The sequence below is a fragment of the Oryctolagus cuniculus genome, chromosome 12 (genome assembly GCF_964237555.1).
Source record: "Oryctolagus cuniculus chromosome 12, mOryCun1.1, whole genome shotgun sequence".
NCBI classification, from domain to species: Eukaryota; Metazoa; Chordata; class Mammalia; order Lagomorpha; family Leporidae; genus Oryctolagus; species Oryctolagus cuniculus.
Genome location: NC_091443.1, coordinates 9,277,846 through 9,301,464, shown reverse-complemented (window position 1 = coordinate 9,301,464; position 23,619 = coordinate 9,277,846). Strand labels below are relative to the sequence as shown.

General features: G+C 45.0%; 1 protein-coding gene across 12 annotated transcripts in view; it reads right to left on the bottom strand.

The window, feature by feature from the left end:
* MEF2A (myocyte enhancer factor 2A) overlaps positions 1-23,156 on the bottom strand; it is a 151,946-nt gene extending 128,790 nt beyond the window's left edge. For 3 of the 12 annotated variants that reach the window (XM_070053507.1, XM_070053508.1, XM_051822952.2), the window contains exon 1: positions 22,571-22,986. The gene's annotated coding sequence lies outside the window, so the exon portion shown is untranslated. Of the gene's footprint in view, positions 1-21,558; positions 21,581-22,570 lie in introns of those variants that run through there. The other 9 variants (XM_070053512.1, XM_070053510.1, XM_070053511.1 and 6 more) reach the window with 6 other exon arrangements.
* Positions 23,157-23,619: the final 463 nt, after the last annotated feature.

The window sequence follows — 23,619 nt, the reverse complement described above, 5'->3', positions numbered from 1 at the left end:
AGGTCAGTAATAACTTTGTAAAATGCAAGATCCAAAGTCACTTATAAAATAGCAATTTAACATTACGAAATATTTGCTGAGAACAAGACACAAGCACAAAAACCTTCAATGTAGTGCGTATGTGCCTATTACTTAATAAAAAGCTAACATAATACAAACTTTAAGACATAAAAGACTAAAATATTTCAAAAGAGAAAAATATCTTGGAAGGAATCAGTTTCTCATGAGCAGCACAGTCGTACGGTCTTGAAAACAAGAGCAAGAAGAAAATGAGATAGAAAAAATGAGAAAAGGACAATGTATCTTAAAGAGAGAGAGAGAGAGAGATGCATTTATCTATTTGAAAGGCAGAGTTACAAAGAGAGGCTCCAGAGACAGAGAGAGATCTTCTATTTACTGGTTCATTCCCCAAATGGCCGCAGCCCTTAGGAGTCTGAGTCATGCCTAAGCCAGGAGGCTGGAACGCCATCCAGTTTTCCCAACGTGGATGGCAGGAGCCCAAGTATACTCAGTACATCTTGCACTGCCTTTCCCAGGTGCATCAGTAGGCAGCTGGACTGAAAGCGGACCAGCAGGGTTTTGGACAAGCACTCTGATGTGAGATGCTAGCATGACAGTTTAAACCCACTGCACCACAATGCTGGTCCCAAGGACAATCTATATGTCTTGAAAGACGTGTATTGCCAACAACCAAATTAAACAATGAGCCTAGCACTACACTTTGGAAAACAATGTTTTGAGCATTACTCTTTAAGAAGTCAAGCTTTATTAATAAAAACAAAATACATATTACTGTCATTACTTATGCAAGCATATTAAGAAGTTTCTGATCACTTAAAAAATCTCGATGGCTCTTTTTCATCTAAGAACCAAGTCCCAATTCCTGAACATCTTGCAGTTGTACAATCTAGCTCTAAACTCTTTATCAATCTCTACCATTTTCTACAACTGAAAAGCCCTCCAATCTAGTCAAACTCTCATTTTCCTGTTTTGGCTCTTTTGCCCAAACTGTTCTATCTGGAATATCTTTTCTACATCTCAGACAATAAAGCCTGATATCCAGCTGAAATGTCAATTTTTCATGAAGCATCCAATGACCACTCCTGAACTCTTCCTTTGCTCAAGTCTCTAATCCATCATTATATCTTAAATTTATATGCCAATTAATAATTAAATCAGCATAGTAATTAATGGGATTTTTAACCTCTAAGTCATTGTCTCTGAGAAAAAAAAGAGTTCTATCTTATATGTGTTTCTACTTAAGAATCACTCAATGTAAAATAATAATTAAGGGATCAGCACTGTGGCATAGCAGGTAAAGCTTCTGCCTGCAGTGCCAGCATCCCATATGGGCACAGGTTGGAGTCTCGGCTGCTCCATTTCCCATCCAGCTCTCTGCTATGGCCTGGGAAAGCAGTGGAAGACTGCCCAAGTCCTTGGGCCCCACACCCGTGTGGGAGACCAAGGAAGCTCCTGGCTCCTGGCTTCAGATCGGCTCAGCTCCAGCCACTGCAGCCATCTGGGGAGTGAACCAGCGGATGGAGGACCTCTTTCTCTCTCTGCCTCTCTCTGTAACTCTGCCTTTCAAATTAATTAATTAATTAAAAAAATTAAATCCTCAAGTAACAGTTAAAGCAGCAAAAGAAGTAAGAGGAGAGACACGGACACTGTTTGGGGGCTATCTAGAAATCTCAACACCAAGGAAAAAAGGAAGGCAGAAAAAAGAAATAATTTTGAAAAATGTTCATTCAAATGAGGAAATGAAGGTATGTCAAGTTAACGAAGCCTGGCAAGTCATTATTTAAAACTTGTGGAAACTATAAAAAATAATTGAGGGCCAGCACTGTGGCATAGCTGGTAAAAGTCACCACCTGCAGGCCGGCACCCCATATGGGCACTGGTTCGAGACCTGGCTGCTCCTCTTCTGATCCAGCTCTCTGCTATATGGTCTAGGAGAGCAGTGGGAGATGGTCCAAGTGCTTGGGCCCCTGCACCTGCATGGGAGACCCGGAACAAGGTCCTGGCTCCTGGCTTCAAATCGGCCCAGCTATGGCACCACAGCCATTTGGGAAGTGAACCAGCGAATGGAAGATCTCTCAATCAATCGATACCCCCCACCCCGGTTTCTCTCTGCCTCTTTTTTTTTTTTTTTTTTTTTTTTTTTTAAAGATTTACTTATTTGAAAAGCAGACTTACAGAGGTAGAGGTGGAGAGAAAGAATTTTTTTTTTTTTTAAGATTTATTATTTATTTGAAAACCAGAGTTACACAGAGAGAGAAGGAGAGGCAGAGTGGGGAAAGGTCTTCCATCCGCTGGTTCATTCCCCAACTGGCCACAAATACCAGAGCTGCGTCAATCCAGTCAGGAGCCAGGAGCAGAATTCTTCCAAGTCTCCTACACAGGTGCAGGATCCCAAGGACATAGGCCATCTTCTACTGCTTTCCCAGGCCATAGCAGAGAGCTTGATGGGAAGTGGAGCAGCCAGGACTTGAACAGGCGCCCATATGGGATGCTGGCACTACAGACAGCAGCTTTACTAGCTACACCACAGCGCTGGCCCCTCTCTGCCTCTCATTGTTCATTAAAATTAACAAAGAACATTTTAACTTGATTAATTTATTTCTCCTTCTCCAATATAACTTTCCAGAGTCTCGGCTTACTGGTGTCTTTTCCTTACTGAGAGCTTTCTTAACTAAAAGCATTGATAGCCTATGTCAAAGGATTCCTCCCTTAACCTTCACAAGCAGAGACTTTAGAAAATGAGGACAATGGTGCAGTCTATCTAAATATAAAAGTATTCCCCTTAAATCATATGGAAAAGTAAGGAAATTCTACAGAAAACCACACTCCCAGTGTAGAACTTAAGGACAAAGAGTGTTTTTACTGCAAAACACTATGCATGAAAACAGAAAAATCACCAAAGCCCAGAACTTGATCTTTCAAGTTGTCACTCACTCCAAGTGACACAAGGCTTTGTGGCCAAGAAACTAGCAGCAAAGGGGGCCTAAAGGTCATTTGGAAAGATCACCAAAAATATTAAATACCCTCAATCTGAACACATTGGAGAAATATCTGGGCAGATCACAACACAGCCTACAGGGAAGGAATTTCAACTCCTGGTGATTTAAAGGACCAGACACCAATGACAAAGCTAGGAAAAGAGGGACTCCTGGAAACACAGTTTCTAGGGGTATAAAAAGAGCAAAAGGAAGGGGAAAATGTCCATCGCAAATTGAATGATAAAGGGAAAAAGATAAGAAAATAAAGGTCCTACAAGACTAAAGAGAATCAAAATTGGAAGCCTCACAACTCTTCAACCATTTAACACAGAAATCACTGAAGCGACAAGACTATTCTAGATGGACAGAGAGGAAATCATTGCACTAAGAATCCTGCAGAACACCCCAATGCTATAAAAATGTAAAGTCCAGCAAATCAGGAAACAGAATGACATATTTCAACTAACGACCCCTTCTCCTGCAAAAGAGCACCCCGATGCAGAAAACAACTATAAGCCAACACTACAAACAGAACTAAATACATTCAAACAAGCTTTTGAGGATATGAAAACTACCCTGAATCAGAAATCCAAAAACTCAACAAAAATGGACAAAATAAAAAAAAAGAATCTGACTAAATGCAGATAAGAACTGGAAAAAGACACATTATTCTTCTAGAAATGAAGACCATGTTGCCAAGGCATCCAAGACCTGATGCCAAGGCATCAGGGAAAACTGACTCAAATGAAAACGAGTCTCCACAGCCCACTGCATGTGTTATGATCCACATCCATCCACATCTGGTGTTATTTTTCATCTGATTTCTGATAACTGTCCTTCCACCATTTCACAGTAACTCATTAGCTATAATATTTAGAACACTGACTTAACATAAGCAAACTTCACATCTTTTTCATGGTAAAGTGTCATATTTATTATATGCTTGCCTATTACCTAACAATTTAGTATGTCTAAAACCATGCTATTATATGGAGGTTTATTAAGTTCCGATTCTTTCTGTTAATGTGTCACTGACAACGCTTCTGAATGTTGTCTCACTGACTTCACTAATCTTGTGAACCCTGAGGAATTCACCGCATGATTGTGCAGAACACAGTGATTTTTTTTTTTTTTTTTTTTTTTTTTTGACAGGCAGAGTGGACAGTGAGAGAGAGAGAGACAGAGAGAAAGGTCTTCCTTTGCCGTTGGTTCACCCTCCAATGGCCGCCGTGGCCGGCGCGCTGCGGCCGGCGCACCGCGCTGATCCGATGGCAGGAGCCAGGAGCCAGGTGCTTCTCCTGGTCTCCCATGGGGTGCAGGGCCCAAGCACCTGGGCCATCCTCCACTGCACTCCCTGGCCACAGCAGAGGGCTGGCCTGGAAGAGGGGCAACCGGGACAGAATCCGGCGCCCCGACCGGGACTAGAACCCGGTGTGCCGGCGCCACTAGGCGGAGGATTAGCCTATTAAGCCGCGGCGCCGGCCCACAGTGATTTTTAAAATACATACACTGCAGGGCCAGCGCTGTGACACAGCAGGCTATAATGCCCTGGCCTGAAGCACCGGCATCCCATACGGGTGCCGGTTCTAGTTCTGGCTGCTCCTCTTCCAATCCAGCTCTCTGCTATGGCCTGGGAAAGCAGTAGAAGATGGCCCAAGTCCTTGGGCCCCTGCACCCACATGGGAGACCCAGTAGAAGCTCCTGGCTCCTGGCTTCAGATCAGCACAGCTCCGGCAGTTGCAGCCATCTGGGGAGTGAACCAGTCGATGGAAGACCTCTCTCTCTCTCTCTCTCTTCTCTGTGTAACTCCGACTTTCAAAAAAATAAATCTTAAAAAAAAAAAAAAAATACACACGCTGTGTTGCAGAACTGACTCTAGATGTGCACATGTGTGGAGATCAGTACATACACATACGTATTTCTCCACCCTGTCTGCTGACAGGGACGATAAAAACTGCTCAGTAGCAAGGGAGCGCACCTAGCACCCAGACCTTAAGTTTCTAAATGCTATCCTACATAACAAGGAAAAGGAATGATTCCAGAGTTGCAGAAGATAAAATACAAGATGAGCCTGGGATTTATCACAGTACCAAAAAGAAAAGCTTCAAAAATGATGGGGCATATCAAAACATCACAAGAACCAACCAGAAGGAGCTCTCAATGACACAGCAGGATAATCTGAACAATTAAAATAAGTGATAACATCACATTATAACCTACAAAACATCTTCTGATTCTACACTGATACAAATAAAGAAACAAAATCACCATTCTATGTTACAGATAAATTACACTGATTGACACTAAAACGAACATGTGAAAGTTTTAAGAGAAACCAGAAGGGCCGGCGCCACGGCTCAATAGGCTAATCCTCCGCCTTGTGGCACCGGCACACCAGGTTCTAGTCCCGGTCGGGGTGCCAGATTCTGTCCCGGTTGCCCCTCTTCCAGGCCAGCTCTCTGCTGTGGCCCAGGAAGGCAGTGGAGGATGGCCCAAGTGCTTGGGCCCTGCACCCGCATGGGAGACCAGGAGAAGCACCTGGCTCCTGGCTTCAGATCAGCGTGGTGCACCGGCCACAGTGGCCATTGGAAGGTGAACCAACGGTAAAGGAAGACCCTTCTCTCTGTCTCTCTCACTGTCCACTCTGCCTGTCAAAAAAAAAAAAAAAAAAAAAAAAAAAGAGAGAGAGAAACCAGGAATGAGCATAGTTTCAAAGTATCTCCCCAAATATATTTATCAATTATAAAATAAAACCATGGGGAAACCAGTAGGGGAGAAACCAGCAGACACCACCTTAAGGAAACACAATGAACATTACCATATATCATATACTCGCTGATATAAAACGTACCTCCTTACAAAATCCCATTACTTCAATAGTATTATTGCCAAAAATATATAATCCCAAATTAATCATAAGAAAACATCAGAGAAGTGCAAACTGAAAAAAAAAATCTGCAAAATAATTACTAGATTTTAAAAGCATGCAGATCATACATACAAGGGAAGAATGAGTTAATATCACAGATTAGAGGACACTAAAAAGACACCAACAAGTGGATTGGATCCTAGAACAGAAAATGGCCATTAGAGAAAAATGACAGAATTCAAATTAGGTCTTCAAGTTTAGTTAATAGTAACATACCAAAATTATTTTACTGTTTGACAGTCACACTACACTTATGTAGTTGTCCAACATTAAAGGAAGCCAAGTAAAGAAAACCTGCAGACAGTCCATACCATTTTTGTAACTTTTTCCTATCTAGTATTATTTCACCATTAAAAAAAAAAAAAAGCGTAATGCTGTCTTTTACTGAGGGATTTATTTATTTATGTATTTGAGTAGCAGAGTTACAGACAGAGAGAGGGAGAGACAGAGACAGGTCTTCCATCCACTGGTTCACTCCCCAAATAGCCACAGCCGGAGCCTATCTGAAGCCAGGAGCTTCTTCCAGGTCTCCCTCACAGGTACAGGGGCTCGTTCACTCGGGCCAACTAGCGCTGCTCACCCAGGCCACCAGCAGGAAGCTAGTTTGGAAGTGGAGCAGCCAGAGCTCGAACTGGTGCCCAGATGGGGTGCCAGAGCCACAGGCAGAGCTACTATGTCACAGCACCGGACCCGAGGGGATTTTTAAAAAAAGGATTTCTGCAGGGCTAGTGCTGCGGCATACAGGGTAAAGCTGCCATATTTGAGATCAGCATCCCATATAGGCACCAATTTGAGTACCCTGCTACTTCATTTCTGATCTGGCTCCCTGCTATGTACCTGGGAAGGCACTGGAAGATGGCCCAAGTCGTTGGGCTCCTGCACCCACTGATGAGACCCGGAACAAGCTCCTGGCTTTGCATCAGCCCAGCTCTGGCTAGTGTGGCCATCTTTTATGATTTATTCATTTATTTGAAAGGCAGGGTGACAAAGAGAGAGGAAGAGACAGACGTATATCATTTAAAAATAAGAAAGGTAAAACCAAATTTAAGATTACTTCTGATGACAAAAAAATAAGGTAACTGAGAGATGTTGACTGTATTCATACTGCTAAGTATTCATTCTGTTATTCACTCTAATGTATTATATACCTGATATATTGCTTAATTTTTGGTGACAACTGAGGAGGATTATTTAAAATCTGGGCAATTTAGCTGATACTGAGAAGCATTTTTAACATGGGAGTTATTAAATAGTTTCCTGCTTTGTTTAGAAAAACAGTTCTCGTGGGGACAGCACTCTGGTGTAGCAGGTAAAGCCACCACCTGCAGTGCCAGCATCCAATATGGACATAGGTTCGAGTCCCAGCTGCACCACTTCCAATCCAGCTCTCTGCTATGGCCTGGGAAAGCAGTGGAAGATGGCCCAAGTCCTTGGGCCCCTGCACTCATGTGGGAGACCCAGAGGAGGCTCCACGCTCATGGGTTCAGATTGCCCCAGCTCTGGCTGTTGCTGCCATAGGGGATTAAACCAGCAGATGGAGGATCTCTCTCTCAGCCTCTTCCTTTGTATAACTCTGCGAAAAAAAGAAAAAGAAAAAGAAAAAGAAAAAGAAAAAGAAAAAGAAAAAGAAAAAGAAAAAGAAAGAAAGGAAGGAAGGAAGGAAGGAAGGAGGGAGGGAGGGAGGGAGGGAGGAAGGAGAAAGAGAAGGAAAGAAAGAAAGAAAAAGAAAGAGAGAGAGAGAGAGAAAGAAAGAGGAAAGAAAGGAAAGAGGGAGGAGAGGGGAGGGGAGGAGGGAAGAGGGGAGGAGAGGGGAGGGGAGGAGAGGGGAGGAGAGAGGAGGGGGGAGGGGAGGGGGAGAGGAGGGGAGGGGAAAAAAGCAATTCTCTTTACTTTGTGTGGATTTTTTAACTGATGACATTATTACGTACAATATTTTACATTTTTCATTTTTCTAAACCAAAAACTGAAAACCTTTAAGTCATCTAAAACAGGATCCCCTGCCTTAGGGCAGACATGTCCTTGGGCTTTTATCAAGCCAATCCTCTCAGTTCCTTGAACATTTTATACCTTTACTTTTACTCCTCTTCAAAGACCCATTCTAAGACCAAAACTCTGGGCCATATCATTACCAGGAATGACATGTTCCAGTTCTATTAATGAATTCAGACATCAGACATCCCACTCTCTATCTCTTTATCCTTCCAGGGTGCTCTCCCACACTTATCACTGTCTCTCAAATTTTCTCTTCATTTTATGATTCCTGTTTCAACAAACAGCCCATCCATTCTCCCAAGTGCCCAAGCCATAAACCTAACCTTTACCACCCTCTCTTTCATCTGACAAACTATTTTCTGTCATTGAATCATTTAACTCCACCTCATAGATCTACCTATTTCTTAAACCTCCTCCCATAATCTAGCCACCTTACCATTTTCAAATAATCTGTGGTTAATACTCTCCTCATGTGGTTATCACTCTCCCTAGCTACCAGTCTTAACTGTCTCCAAATAATTCACCAGGTGAACCTGGTATTATCTTTTTAATTTCCTCCCAGATTTAAGATGCTTCAATTTTCCCTAAGATAAATTCCTTAACATAAATTCCCTAATACCATAAGGGCTCTTTATAAACTTAAGGGTTCTTCATAAACTGGTCTCTCTTTACGTCTTCAGTTTCATCTTTCACTACCCCATGGATGCCTCCCTCTCCTACACTTTCTGATTCATCATATTGTATAGAGTATCTCCAAAGCTTAATACCTTTTAATCTATCCTCCCTCTTCACAAAGTTAAGTTTATTCACTTCCTTGTGGTCTTAATTTTCCTGGTCTCCCTGAAACTGGGTTAACTGCCCCGTCTATGGGCTCCTATGGCACTCTGTACAGATCAAGCACACATCACAATCAAGCACAAACGAAAAGTGGCTTACAAACACACGAATGTCCATAGCCCCACAATTCAAAGTCAGACCTTGTTCATGGCATTCCCCATCATCTAGCCCAGTGAAATGAAGATCAAACAGTGAAATAAATCACCAAAGTAATGCAATGGTTACAAAGAATCTGAACACAATGACTCCTAGTTTGGGACTACAATATTCTCTATGTTGTATTTTGTAACACTTAATTTTACTTTCATGAACATTTAATGTTAATTAAATATACAGTATGTAACACACAATTTAAAAGGGTCTAGTTATCATCTAATTTTATAATTAAAGTGATGCCAAGGAAGGTAAAGAACAAAACACAAAACATCAATGCCAAGATTAGTCACTTTGATGTTCTTTAATTACACACTTTAATCTCAGAAATTAAGCTTTTAAAAGCTGAAAATTTTTTTAGTATATTATATCTTCTAGAACAGCAAAATTATTAAAACATAACATATGAATCAGCAATTCACTTAAAAGAAAGGTTTCCATAAAATTAGCTAAAATGTTATAGCAAAATATTTAATTACAGTATGAGATTTAAAAAGATAATACTGAGTCATTATTATAATTACATATGATAAACATATAGCAACAACCATGTTCAAGGCACTATTGCACATATTCACTCAGTATGTTAAAAACTGTAAAATGGGATTCCTATTCCCAAGCAGCTTGACAGATGTTTTGAAAAAGAAGATCCAACCACCGCAGATACAAATAGAAAAGGTAAATTAAAACAATTACTAAAATCGCTGGGGCTGGTGCTGTGGCACAGCGGATTAAAGCCCTGGCCTGAAGCGCCCGCATTGCATGTGGGTACTGGTTCCAGTCCCAGCTACTCCTCTTCTGATCCAGCTCTCTGCTATGGCCTGAGATAGCAGTGGAAGATGGGCCCAAGCTGCACCCTCGTGGGAGACCCAGAAGAGGCTCCTGGCTCCTGGCTTCGGATCAGCGCAGCTCCAGCCATTGCAGCCATCTGGGGAGTGACCCAGCAGATGGAAGACCTCTCTCTCTGTCTCTACCTCTCTCTGTAACTCCATCTTCCAAATAAATTTTAAAAAATCTTTAGGAAAAAAAACAATTACTAAAACTGTTAACCCTGTCAAAGGAAAAGGAATTTTGGGAGTGTAAACGGAAATTACATTCTACCATCTGAGAAATCAGCACAAATGCAAAATTACTTAGCTTGATAAAACTGAAAAGGTTCTGAAACAATGAAAGTCCAGTATCTACAGCCTTCTGCCCAGTTCTTGCTTTCTATACATTTACCCAATTAAAAAAACAGGAATTAATGGCTAATGATAGGACAGCCTGAAAATCTTACTGTTCCAGAAAGCAAGGAAATGCTCGAGAAATTAAGGAGACATTGTACTCGCTTTGGTAGCACATACACTAAAATTGGAAGAAATTAAGGAAACATGTCAAAACAATCAAAGAGTTAAATCAAAGGAGTTCCCATTCTCCAAACCTGGGTTAATCTGGAACATCAAAATGAATACCAAAAAAAATTTTAAATTAAAATTTTTTAAATGAATACTTATAGGTAAGAGAATTATATAATAAAAAAATCTATGAATTCATATCGATAACTAACAACCAAATGAGAAGCAAAGGCTCTTCTTTACAACAGAATGCAAACTAATAAATGTAGAAGGAATGATAGGAAAAAACACCAATTTGCCACTATTGTGTACTAAGTAATTCAGGCAGGAATTATCAATGAATACTAAGGCCATTATGTGAACATTTTGGAGAGGACAAATATTTATACTTTTGAAGTGTCTTCCACAGATAATTAAATAATAAAAAGGGGACAATTAAAATTTTATAATGCAGACAACATGCAAGCAAAATCTTAGAGATCAGGACAAACATTACTAACATAGTCAAACTGCCGCCATACTGCCTCCTGATGCCATACGCCAAGGATGCATAATCACTTACATGTTATTTCTGCCAAAAATGCAAAACCTGAATCTAATTTCAAAGAAGCAACAGGAAAAGTCCAAACTAGTAGACAAAAAGCCCGTAATCTTTAAAATTATTGTCAGGAAAGACCAAAAAATGGCTGAACAAATGTGTCGAATTATAGAATTTAAGAGATATTACAACTAAAATGCAATGCAAAATATTTGCTTGCAAAACAAATGCTATTAAAGGATCCTATTGGCACAACTGCAGAAATTTCAACATGAACTACTATATATTAAATAATACTACCAATATTAAATTTCCTGGGGTGGAACTGGGCAGAGGGTACAGCAATTAAGACACCACGTGGGACACTGGCATCCCCTATCAGATTGTTTAGGTTTAAGTACCAGCTCTGCTTTCTAAACCAGCTTACTGCTAACGTGTACCCAGAGAGGCAGCAGATAACGGCTCAAGTACTTGGATCCTTGACAACCACATCAGAGACCCAGATTGGATTTGGTCTGGTCCAGCCCGGTTGTTGCAGGCACCTAGGGAGTGAACCTGCAGTTGGAAGATCTCTAAGTCTCTCCATCTTTAAATAAATAAAAATAAACTTCAAAAACATTTTAAATTTCTCTAATCCATCAGGGGTTACTTAAAAATATGTCCTTGGTTTTAGGAGATATTGGCTGAAGCATTTAGAGGTAAAGGATCATAATATATATAACCTACTCCCACATAATTGTAACAAAAATAATTAGAAGTGGGGCCTGGTGCTGTGGTATAGCAGGTAAAGCCACCACCTGTAACGTGGGCATCACATACAGGCGTTGGTTCGAGTCCCAGCTATTCCACTTCCTATCCAGCTCCCTGCTAATGCACCTGGAAAAGCTCTGAAGATGTTTGGGACATCAGAAATGCTTGGGTTCCTGCACTCACATGGGAGACCAGGAGGAAGCACCTATCTCCTGGCTCCTGGCTTCAGTCTGGCCCAGCCCTGGTTATTGTGGCCATTTGGGGAGTGAACCAGTGGATGAAAGATCTCTGTCTCTCCCTCTCTGTGTACCTCTACCTTTCAAATAAATTAAAATATTTTTTAAAAAATGAGAAGGAGGCCGGCGCCGTGGCTCACTTGGCTAATCCTCCGCCTGCAGTGCCAGCACCCCAGGTTCTAGTCCCGGTTGAGGCATCGGATTCTGTCCCGGCTGCTCCTCTTCCAGTCCAGCTCTCTGCTGTGGCCCAGGAAGGCAGTGGAGGATGGGCCAAGTGCTTGGGCCCTGTACCTGCATGGGAGACCAGGAAGAAGCACCTGGCTCCTGGCTTCAGATAAGCGCAGCACGCCGGCCGTGGCGGCCATTTGGGGGGTGAACCAATGGAGAAAGGAAGACCTTTCTTTCTGTCTCTCACTGTCTAACTCTGGCTGTCAAAAAAAAAAAAAAAAAAAAAAAGAGAGAGAGAAGGAAATGAAAAAATGGGGATCTATATAGATTCCTGATACTATAATACGTTACACAATATATTCAATGACATTATATTTGTATAATATGTTTAGAAAGTGATTTCCTTGTCAGCCAAGTATACAGTGCATTAATGCAGCACTTCCGTATACTGCCATACATGTATCTGCTATGCTTTGGCTTTGGGTGATATGCCTAACTTTAAATGAATAAATCTGCATCTTTTGGCATATTCCAAAAGATGCAATCAAGGAGCTTCAAATTTCAATAAAACAGTGGCCAGACTTTGTAGCCGCTCTGCAAATACAAAAAGTGATAAAACAAATGCAGCAAATCTTAACAATTATGATTATATTACTCTTATAACTTTTCTCTAAGTTTTAAATTTTTCCAAAATAAGAAGTTAAAAACATCTTCTAGCCAACACTTAAGACTTAACTTTAGGGAAATGAAGCCATTTTGGGGTGAGGGTGGGGAGTGTGAAAACAAAACCTTAATGCCTAGAATCTTCTCTCCTTTCCCTTCATAATCCTTGTCATCAAATCATGCTTAATACCACGAAGGAAAAGGCTTCAGTACCAAAACAAACATTAGTCCCCAACTTGCCAACAGCATGTTCCAAAGCCCCTTTTTAAATGTGGAATGATTTTCACTGTTAAAGATGATGGCTAGGTTCCTAATGTTGGCCATAAAAGTTCTTTGAGAAATCATCATAGCAATACAGCTGAATTAGTAAGACATTTCATGTACACTGTATCTACTTGCACAACATTTCTCCCGCACTTGCAGCCTTTCTGAAATAACATGTGAAACTGGCTGGATAAACTGGAAGGAGGGAATGGGACAGGGGGGTTTTTGGTTAGGAAGAAACAATGAGGCCGGCGCAGCGGCTCAATAGAAAATCCTCCACCTAGCAGTGCCGGCCCACCAGGTTCTAGTCCTGGTCGCCCCTCTTCCAGGCCAGCTCTCTGCTGTGGCCCGGGAAGGCAGTGGAGGATGGCCCAGGTGCTTGGGCCCTGCACCCCATGGGAGACCAGGAGAAGCACCTGGCTCCTGGTGTTGGATCAGCGCCGTGCGCCGGCCGCAGCATGCCAGCCGTGGCGGCCATTGGAGGGTGAACCAACAGCAAATAGGACCTGTCAAAAAAAAAAAAAAAAAAAAAGAAACAATGATATGTATTTCAAACTGAAGAGATATAGCCCTGAGCCAAGATGGCTACTCACTGCCCAGTACGAAAGCAAAATGAAGTCTCTGAAAATACCACGTGGGATCAACAGCTCTTCGATGTCTAGTCTTAGAATGTATTGATATGCACAGAAAATATGTAAGGTAAAATTTATAATTGGGAAAATACTTTAAAGTTTAACTTGGGGAAACTGATCTGTATTTGGTTATTCAGTTGATTAGGACAACTTTCCCTCATTTCAGCATTTACTGAGAATTCACTATGTACTTACGGTAGGTACTGAGCACGTAAAATGAACAAACTGGCCACTAACAGGAACTCAGTCTAGCAGAAAAGTGACATCATTTTTAATACCCTAAATACTTTACAATGGGATTTACCCTGCAAACAGTGCGTGTATCAAGGGCTTTAGAAGCACACAAGAGCAGGAGAGAGAAACTTTGTTTAGAGAGATTAAAATTGGTATCACAGATGAGATGACATTTGAGTTAGGACTTAAAGGATAAGTAGTTCAGTAAGTGTATAAGCAAGACAATATATTCTAATCATTGACAAAAAAAAAAAAAAAAAAAAAAAAAAAAAAAAAAAAAAAAAGAACAGAGAGACAGAAGCATTCAAATATTTACTGTCTTCCAAGTGCCAGGCAGTGTGCTAATGCCTGGGGATACAGCTATGAACAAAACATACAAGGCCTCTGCCTTTATGGAGTTAACATTCAGGTAGTGCAGAAAGACCATAAATAAACAATTACTAAACAAACAAGGTATGTGCCAATTAAAGTTAAGTGTCTTTAAGGAAATAATCTGTGTGTGAGAATAAATTATGGAGTTCAGCATTAAACAGGATGGTCAAAGTAGGCCTCTCAGTAAGCAATGAGATTTGAGCCAAGTTCCAAAGGGACTGGCAGAACCAGCCAGATCCAAGGAAGAGCATCCTAAGAAGGGATTACACATGTATAAAAGGCTCTTAAAGAAGAAAGAGCGTGAAGGGTCTAAGAAGTGAGGGCCATAGTAACGAAGGAAAGAAGAATGAGGATACAGATCATTCAGGACCACCAGACCATGCCTTTAGAAATGGAAGGGCTTTACTGGAAGACTTTAAATTGATGCTATATCTGATTTGGGCTCATAAAGTGATCCCTAAGAAAGAACTTGCCGGGGCTGGCGCTGCGGCTCACTTGGTTAATCCTCCGCCTGCGGCGCCAGCATCCCATATGGGCACCGGGTTCTAGTCCCGGTTGCTCTCTTCCAGTCCAGCTCTCTGCTGTGGCCCAGGAAAGCAGTGGAGGATGGCCCAAGTGCTTGGGACCCTGCACCTGCATGGGAGACCAAGAGGAAGCACCTGGCTCCTGGCTTCAGATCAGTGTGGTTCCGGCCATAGCGGCCATTTGGGGGATGAACCAACAGAAGGAAGACCTTTCTCTCTGTCTCACTGTCTAACTCTGTCAAATAAATTAAAAATTAAAAAAAAAAAAAAAAAGAAAACTCTGTCTAACTCTGTCAAATAAATTAAAAATAATTTAAAAAAAAAGAACTTGCATGGAACCGAGAAAGAAACAAGGAGATCACTGCAAGATATAATGACAGTTTAGAACAAAGAGATGGCAGCAAAAACTAACAGCAGTGGACTGGCTCAAGATAACCAAAAAGGGAAAATACCATGTGTGGATGGACAGGACTAAGAGAAAAGGAAAGAATCACTAAGTTTTTGGCCTGAGATCTGTCAGATACTGAGATAGTGGAGGTCAACAGACACACCAGGGTTTATCACTGGGAAGAAGGCTGGAAGAGAGGAAAACAGCTGTAGTGTAGCCATATGGCTAGTACAGCACGAGCTTCAGACCTAGATCTCCAAACGAAACTCAAGCTCAAAATACTCCTGGGGGCCAGCATCCCATGTCAGAGCACCAGTTCAAGTCCCGGCTGCTCTGCTTCCAATCCAATTCCCTGCTAATGTGTCTGGGAAGGCAGAAGATGGCTCAGTGCTTGGGCCTCTGTCAACCACATGGGAAACCCAGTTGGAGTTCTGAGCTCTTGGCTTTGGCCTGGACCAGCTCAAGCCATTGGGACCATTTGGGAGTAGATCAGCAGATGGAAGCTCTAGCTCTAGCTCTCTCCCTCTATCACTCTGCCTTTCAAATAAACCAACAAATCTTTAAAAGAAAAGAATTCTGGGGCCAATGCTGTGGCACAGTATGTTAAGCCTTAGCCTGCAGTGCCACCAACCTACATGGGCACTGGTTCATGTCTCCACTGTTCCTCTTCCAATCCATCTCTCTGCTGATGGTCTGGGAAAACAGTAAAAGATGGCCTAAGTGCTTGGTCCCTTGCACCCACATGGGAGACCAGGAAGAACTCCTGGCTTCTGACTGGTCCAGCTCCAGTCGTTTTGGCCATTGAGGAGTGCACCAGCAGATGGAAGACCTTTCTCTCTGTCTCTCCTTTTGACTATAACACTCTTAAATAAATAAATAAAATCTTTAAAGAAAAAAAAAGAATTCTGGACTGGAGATTTTTAGTAGTAGCTGGGCAGGCATTGTGGAACTGCAGGTGGCTGAGGCCCCATTTGGGCAGCCAGTATCCCATATCTGAGTCAAGCCTCCACTTCCAATCCAGCTTCCTGCTAAGGTACTTAGGGGGCTGCATGTGATGGCTTAGGGGCCTGAGGTCCAACCAACCACGTGGGAGAACTGGGTGGAGTTCCAGGCTCCTGGCTTTGGCCTGCACAGCCCTGGCTACTGTGGGCATTTGGTAGGTCAATCAGTGGACAGAAGATCTCTCTATCTCTCCCTGCATCACTTTGCCTTTCAAATAAATAAAAATAAATGAACTTTCTTAAAAATGGAGTCATTAACATGAAAACGCATGGCCTTTTCAGGGAATAACAACAGCTAGCTTTGACTCTGGCACAGAAACTGAAGGGTAGTAGTTGACCAAGAGCCTGAGAGAATAGCATGGAATCAAATTAAGAAATGAACCACAACTCATAAACGCAACAGCAACAGTAATAGTGACCATAACAGTAGGGGGAGAAATTACAACATGCTAGGCACCAGACACTGTAGTTTATATTATACATTTCATTTAATCCTCTCAACAACTCTATGAAATAGATAACATTATAACCACTATTTTACACACTGAGCCTCAAAAACACTGAGATCTTGCCAAAGAATACAGAGTGCTAAGTCGATAAGTAAAGCGGGTATTCTTTTAGAGGTCAGTATCTCTACCATTCACATCACTGCCTCTCTACTGCTCTTGTATGCCTTCACATTGCCTGTTTTTTTTTTTTTTAGAAATGATACAGATCAGAATTTTAGAAATGTAATTCAAATCTCTATGTAGAAGATGGAACTGACAGTGAGGATGAGAGGTAAGACAAGCAAAACACAGTATACTCAGTGTAAGAACATCTTGTTTTAATAGCCCCAAAATGGCAAGTTATTTTACCAGGTCAAACAGGAAGCAGCCCTTTATTCCAAGGTCACAAATCATATCACAAAATATATACATGCTGCTGGACACAAAAAGAAACAGGTAAAAAGGTCCAGTAGATGTAGTATAAATTTACCACCCGCTACTCTAAAGATGCAACTTTACTGATAATGAGTTAACTCCAAAAAAGGCCCACAGATTAAAGTTTGTATTTTTGTGTAAGAAAATAAAATTAACATTAGTTTAAAATAAACATAATGGGCCAGGACCACAGCATGGCAGGGTAAAACAACACTTGTGACATCGGTATGTCATATTATCCCAGTGCCGGTTGAAGTCCCAGCTGCTCCACTTCCAGCTCCCTGCTGACGGTCAAGTGCTGGGCCCTTGCCACCCACATTAGAGAACTGGATTGAATTCCAGGCTCCTGGTTCAGCCTAACCCAGCATGCTGTTGCAGCCACTGGGCAGTGAACCACTGGATGGAAGACAGCCTTCCTCTGTCTCTCCTTCTGTGTCACTCTGATTTTCAAAAATAAATAAATAAATAAATAGATCTCTTTTTTTAAAGATCTTATTTATTTACCTGAGAGGCAGAGTTACAGACAGCAGAGGGAGAGACAGAGAGAAAGGTCTTCCATCCGCTGGTTCACTCCTTAAATGGCCACAATGGCCAGAGCTGGGACAATTCAAAGCCAAAAGCCAGGAGCTTCTTCCAGGTCTCCCCGATGGGTGCAGGGGCCCAAGCACTTGGGCCATCTTCTACTGCTTGCTCAGGCCATAGCAGAGAGCTGGATGGGAAGAGGAGCAGTCGGGACTAGAAGTGGCACCCTAAAGGGATGCCAGCGCCACAGTGGAGGATTAACCTACTGAGCCACAGCGCCAGCCCCATAAATAAATCTTTGAAAAGAAACAAATGTGCCATGGCTGACACTTCCTAGAAGCTGGATTGATTAACATCTATTTTCAACTCATGTTACAACTTCTTCTGCCCTTTAGCATCATCAGTTGAATTGATGAAGTAAATCACCTGCTGTTATAAGTCAAGGTTAAAATACAAGAATACTTAAAAAAGTTCATGAAAATTCTGTATTATTTAAAAAACTACACATGGATTTCAAGTCTTTTACACCAAAATAAACTTAAAAAAAATTATGTATTCTGGGGCCAGCACTTTGGCGCAGCCTGTTAATGTGGCCTACAGTGCCGACATCCCATACGGGTGCTGGTTCAAGTCCCAGCTGCTCCACTTCCCATCCAGCTCCTTGCTAATGTGCCTGGGAGGGCAACAGAAGATGACCCAAGTACCTTGGGCCCCTGCACCCATGTGGGAAACCAGAGAGGGCTCCTGTCTTCTGCTTGGCCCAATCTCAATCATTGCAGACATTTGGAGAGTGAACCAGCAGACAGAAGATCATTCTAGCTCTCCCCTTTTCTCTCTGTAACTCTGTGCTTCAAATAAATAAAATAAATAGCTTAAAAAAACACAAACAAAACATTGGAAGTGACTACAAAGGCTGTAAATAAGCTAAGATTGCAGAGTAAAAATCTAATGTAGAACAGCCAACACAACATTTTATGAATAACTTGACAATGAATTTAAGGCACTAGAGTATTCTGTTCAAAATAAGTAAAAGAGCGCTCTCCTGTGTTGATACACTGTTTGACACCCTTTCATCTTTTTGGTTACAAACACTGAATACACAGGTACTGGGCAGGAAAGGATAAAGAGATCAGACCATATGCATTTTTGTACATTAAGCCTTAGGCAGTGTGAGTTTTGTTTTCTTTTTTAAAGATTTATCTATTTATCTGAAATGCAGAGTTACACAGAGAGAAGGAGAGACACTCCCCACTTGTTGCAACAGCCGGAGCTGCACCAATCCAAAAAGCCAGGAGCTTCTTCCGGGTCTCCCACGTGGGTGCAGGGGCCCAAAGACGTGGGCCATCTTTTACTGCTATCCCAGGCCATAGCAGAGAGCTGGATCAGAAGTGGAGCAGCCGGGTCTCAAACCAGTGCCCATGTGGGATGTCAGCACTGCAGGCAGAGGCTTTACACAATATGCCACAGCACTGGCCCCATAGGCAGTGAGCTTTACACATATTATCTCATTTAATTCTAACTGCATGGGGCAGGTACTGTAATTCTTCCCTGTCTTTACAAAAGATTTCTCTTAACTTTGTCAGCTGTGGAGCTGGGATCTGAGTCAAGCTCTGACCACAAAGGCAATTAGTCTTATAAGGGCTTGCAAATCAGTATAACATTTCAAAGCATCCGGTTGGCTATATGAGGTGATCTAGCTTAAAGATTGATTTGATTTCGGCCGGCGCCGCGGCTCACTAGGCTAATCCTCCACCTTGCGGCACCAGCACACCGGGTTCTAGTCCCGGTCGGGGCGCCGGATTCTGTCCCGGTTGCCCCTCTTCCAGGCCAGCTCTCCGCTGTGGCCAGGGAGTGCAGTGGAGGATGGCCCAAGTGCTTGGGCCCTGCACCCCATGGGAGACCAGGATAAGTACCTGGCTGTGGGCTTTGGATCAGCGCGGTGCGCCAGCCGCAGCGCGCTGGCCGTGGCGGTCATTGGAGGGTGAACCAATGGCAAAAGAAGACCTTTCTCTCTGTCTCTCTCTCTCACTGTCCACTCTGCCTGTCCAAAAAAAAAAAAAAAAAAGATTGATTTGATTTCCATATTTACACTTTTCTTATTACTTCAACAATGGAAGAAGGTATTCAATCCTCAATTTACCAAGAATATTCAGACTTTCTTTTTAATCTAGACAAAAGCAACAGCGACCACTTCCAGCATGCAAAGCAATATTCTCATTGCCCAATCACTCATAACACTTCAGCAAGACTGTGTAACACACACGTGTAAGGTGAGTATATCTTTCAAAAACAACAAATGAGGACATTGCCTGATTAAAAGATAGAATAGTTAAAAGCAAAAAACCTAGGGCCATCACTGTTATATGTTTCATTAAACTTCTCTGGCCCGACTCAAAGCAGCAAGGGACAGAAAAAAGATGGCTTTCCAAAACTGAGTGACAAGTATGCTACTTTCCAATAACCGATTTGCTTATTGTTTCCTGCTCCTAAATTAGAACACAAATCCACAGCAAAGATTTAACTGTACTATTACAAATCTCAAAATCATGTTCTAATGAATATTTCCATAATTACTTAGCTACTCTCAATATATAATTCAACTTCTCTGTTTGGTAGCCAATTAATGGATGACATTCCTAGTGCTTGATTATTAAATATTAACCTGTTACGCATTCTAAATAGAAACTACAAAGCTGTAATAAAATTGAGTTGAACTGAAAAAATATAACATCATCATTTGAAACAACTCAACACTTTAAAATATTAACAGTTCCCATTTATTTTAAAAAGTCTTGGTCATACCTACCTATTAATGGAAACATAAAAACTCTAGGAATACAAAAAGAAATTATTCTCCCTCTATAATTCCACATGGCAACACAACAATTATTCCTGAGCCTCAATGAGTTGTTTTCCTGCCATTAAGCACCTCCAACGTATTTTTCTTAAAGAAAAAAGTTAAGTGTTGGGTATGATTTTAGCACCTTTGTTCCAATATGAAAAAAAAACATAAATACAGTACGAATTAGATGAAACAAACAAATATTTGTGGTTATAGGTTACCTTACTTCATATTCACTGACTGCTTTAGTAAGTATATGCCGGAAGTACTCTTCTAACAGATTTGTTACTCTAAAGAGCCTAGAGCCTACAAACATGCAAATCACTAATTTCAGCTCTTCTTACGACTTTCATTATTACAAGTCATCAAGTTATCACAAGTTTCTGCAACAGTATTCACTGAGAATTTATAAAAGGTGATTCCAGTGTCAATTAATGCATCATCTTGGCAATCAATACTTATTCCACTGTTTGATGCGACAAAGACATGTCTACAAATATTACATTTGTATAAATACTACACTTAATATAAATCGTAATTTAAATAGGCATCCGCTTTTATCAAAGCACCTTTGACTCTTCCCTTAAAATTTGCCACTTACAGGGGAAAAAAAGAATAAAGGCTGAATGCTGCAAAAATACCCAAAAACAAAATAAAAAAAAAGTTCAAACAAAAGCTACAACAGCACAATACCGTTATTTTTACTCTCACTTAACTTCATATTAAGAGAAATGTCATTTTTGTATGCTTAAAAAAAAACATTGTTTACCTTTTCCACAGGCTGTTCAAGTACTGCCAAGGTAACATAGATTTTAACACTGACAACTGGAGTACTTAACAGTTGCCAAAACAACACAGCTGGATTCTTAAAGGGAAAGTACTCTTGCGCAGTGTGCACCTAATTACAGCTTTGGAGAACCCTGCCTGCACAGAGCACCAGATGACACAAGACACAGGCAAACGTGTGGTGCTAAAGCCTGCAGACGTGTTAGCGTTTATTTAAAAATGCACGCACTACTGTTAACACGGGCCTTGGTAACAGCAGTTACTGGAACCCCGTCTCCTAGGCTGACACCGGCCCGGGGTCCGTCTACACTCGGCTCCCTGCCGGACCACGACAGGAGGCTCGCTCAGAGCCCTGCGATCTACCTCGGATCTGAGCAACACCATTACAGCCACACTTCCAAGGGAAAAAAAAAAAAATTATCCTCTAGTTCACAGTCGCTCACGGGTCCCGAACTTGTCTCACAGCCTCACCTGGTTTAACCCTCCCCCGCTCAGACAGCCGAAATCCAACCAGAAGGCAAAGTTTCCAGCACACAGCGCCTTCACGGCGCGCCGGGCGGCGAGCAGGTCCCCCCGGGCCACGGGCGCAGACCCCCGCCCCGCAGCGCCCCCGGCCCCGACCACCGCCCCCAGCCTGGACGCCCCGGCCCCGACCACCGACCACCGTCCCCCGCCCCGCACCGCCCCGACCCCGACCACCGCCCCCAGCCTGGACGCCTCGGCCCCGACCACCGCCCCCCGCCCCGCAGCGCCCCGGCCCCGACCACCGCCCCCCGTCCCGCAGCGCCCCGACCACCGCCCCCCGTCCCGCAGCGCCCCGACCACCGCCCCCAGCCCCGCAGCGCCCCGACCACCGCAGCGCCCCGACCACCGCCCCCGCCCCGCAGCCCGGCCCCGACCACCGCCCCCCGCCTGGACGCCGCTGACAGCCGCGCACCGGCCGAGCCCGGCCCCGGCGTCCCGCCCCGGCCCCGACCACCACCCCGCTCCGCCGGCCGAGCGCGCCAACTCGGCGCCCCCCGCCCCGGGGAACTCCGTCAACTTTCGGGGAGGCGGCGCCCACCGCCGGCCCCCGTCCCCAGGCGCGGCGCGGGCCCGAGGTGGCGGCTCGCGACGACCCCGCGCGGCCGCGCCTCCGTCCGCCCGGGCCGCGGCGCCCGCCAGACCCCCGGGCCCGCCCGCCTGCCCGCCCGCGGGGCGCCGCGCCCCCGGCTGCACCGGCGCCGCGCCCCTGCGCGCCGACCCCGACCCCGCCGCCCCGCGCCGCCCCGCGCCGCCGCGTGCCCACGGCCGCGGCCCCCTCCCTGCCGGGCTCGGGCTCGTCCCGGCGGCCCCCGGCGCCCGCAGACGCCCCTGCTCGGCCCCGCCGCCCCCCGCCCTGCAGCACCCCCACCTCACCCCTGCCCGGTCCCCTTCACGGAGACGCCGCCCCCTCTGGCGCGGACGGCCCCGCGGACGGGGCCCCGCCGCTCGCGGCCCTCACCGTGTCCCCGGCGCAGCTGGCGGGCGCACACACGCCGCAGCCCCGGTCCGCCACCAGCGCGCCGCGCCGCCCGGAGCCGCCTCCCTCAGCCCGGGACTCGCCGGGACATCCGCGCACGGATCCCCACACCGGGGCTATTTTTAGGAGCCAGGCCTCGGCCAGACCGGAACTCGTTCCCGGGCGCGCGTGCGCACTGCGCCCCGCCGCGGTGTCCCTCCGCCAGCCGGGCCCGGCGCGCTCGCCCGCCGCTCTCCCCTCGCCTCGCCGGGGAGGTGTCTGTCTTAGGGCCGACCCAGCCTCCGAGCAGGTCCTGCGGGCCCTGCGGCGCGGAAGACGAGGGTCCGCGCCCAGAGGGACGCTCTTTGGCAGCGGTCGCTCTTGCACAAGGACGTGAGGGGCGGACTATGTTTTCCGGGTGGCTGAGGAGACGGCTCACCCGGCACAGGAAGGAGATGACGGCGGCTTGGCGCCGGGCTGCGGGCTGGGGCTCGCCTCCCTGCGAACGACCGTGGTCCCCTGGAAGGGCTGCCGGTCACTTGACGAGGCCGGGGCGCCTCCCAGGGCGGGGCGGCCCCGCGGGAGCCGCGCTAGTGACGCGGCGCGTGGCAGGTCGCCGCGCGTGGCCCGCGCGCAGCCAACCCCGGGCGTCGGGGGCGGGGCGCGGGTGGCGCGCGGCCGGCGTCCAGGGCCGGGCGGCGTCCGGGAGTGCGGCCGGGCCGGGGCCAGCGCCGCGCCCTCGGTCGGGGCCGCTGGCGGCGGCCGCGCCCACGCGCTCCCCGTGCCCGGAGCCGCACCTGTGCGCGCGCTCGGCGAGCACGGGGGGACCCCAGCCCCGGGGAGCCCAGGACGTGCAGGGGTCCTTTCCGCCCGTCCAGCCGGGCTCCCCTTGTCCTGACTCCTCAGGGTGCCTAGGGTGCCCGCGGCGCTGAGCTAGAGGATAAGCCCCCGGTGATACGACGTGGGCGAGCAGAGCCAGTTTCTGTTCCCATTTTACAGCTGAGGACAGGGAAGGGGAGGCTTGAAGTGAGCTGTCAGGGTCACAGCTCTTG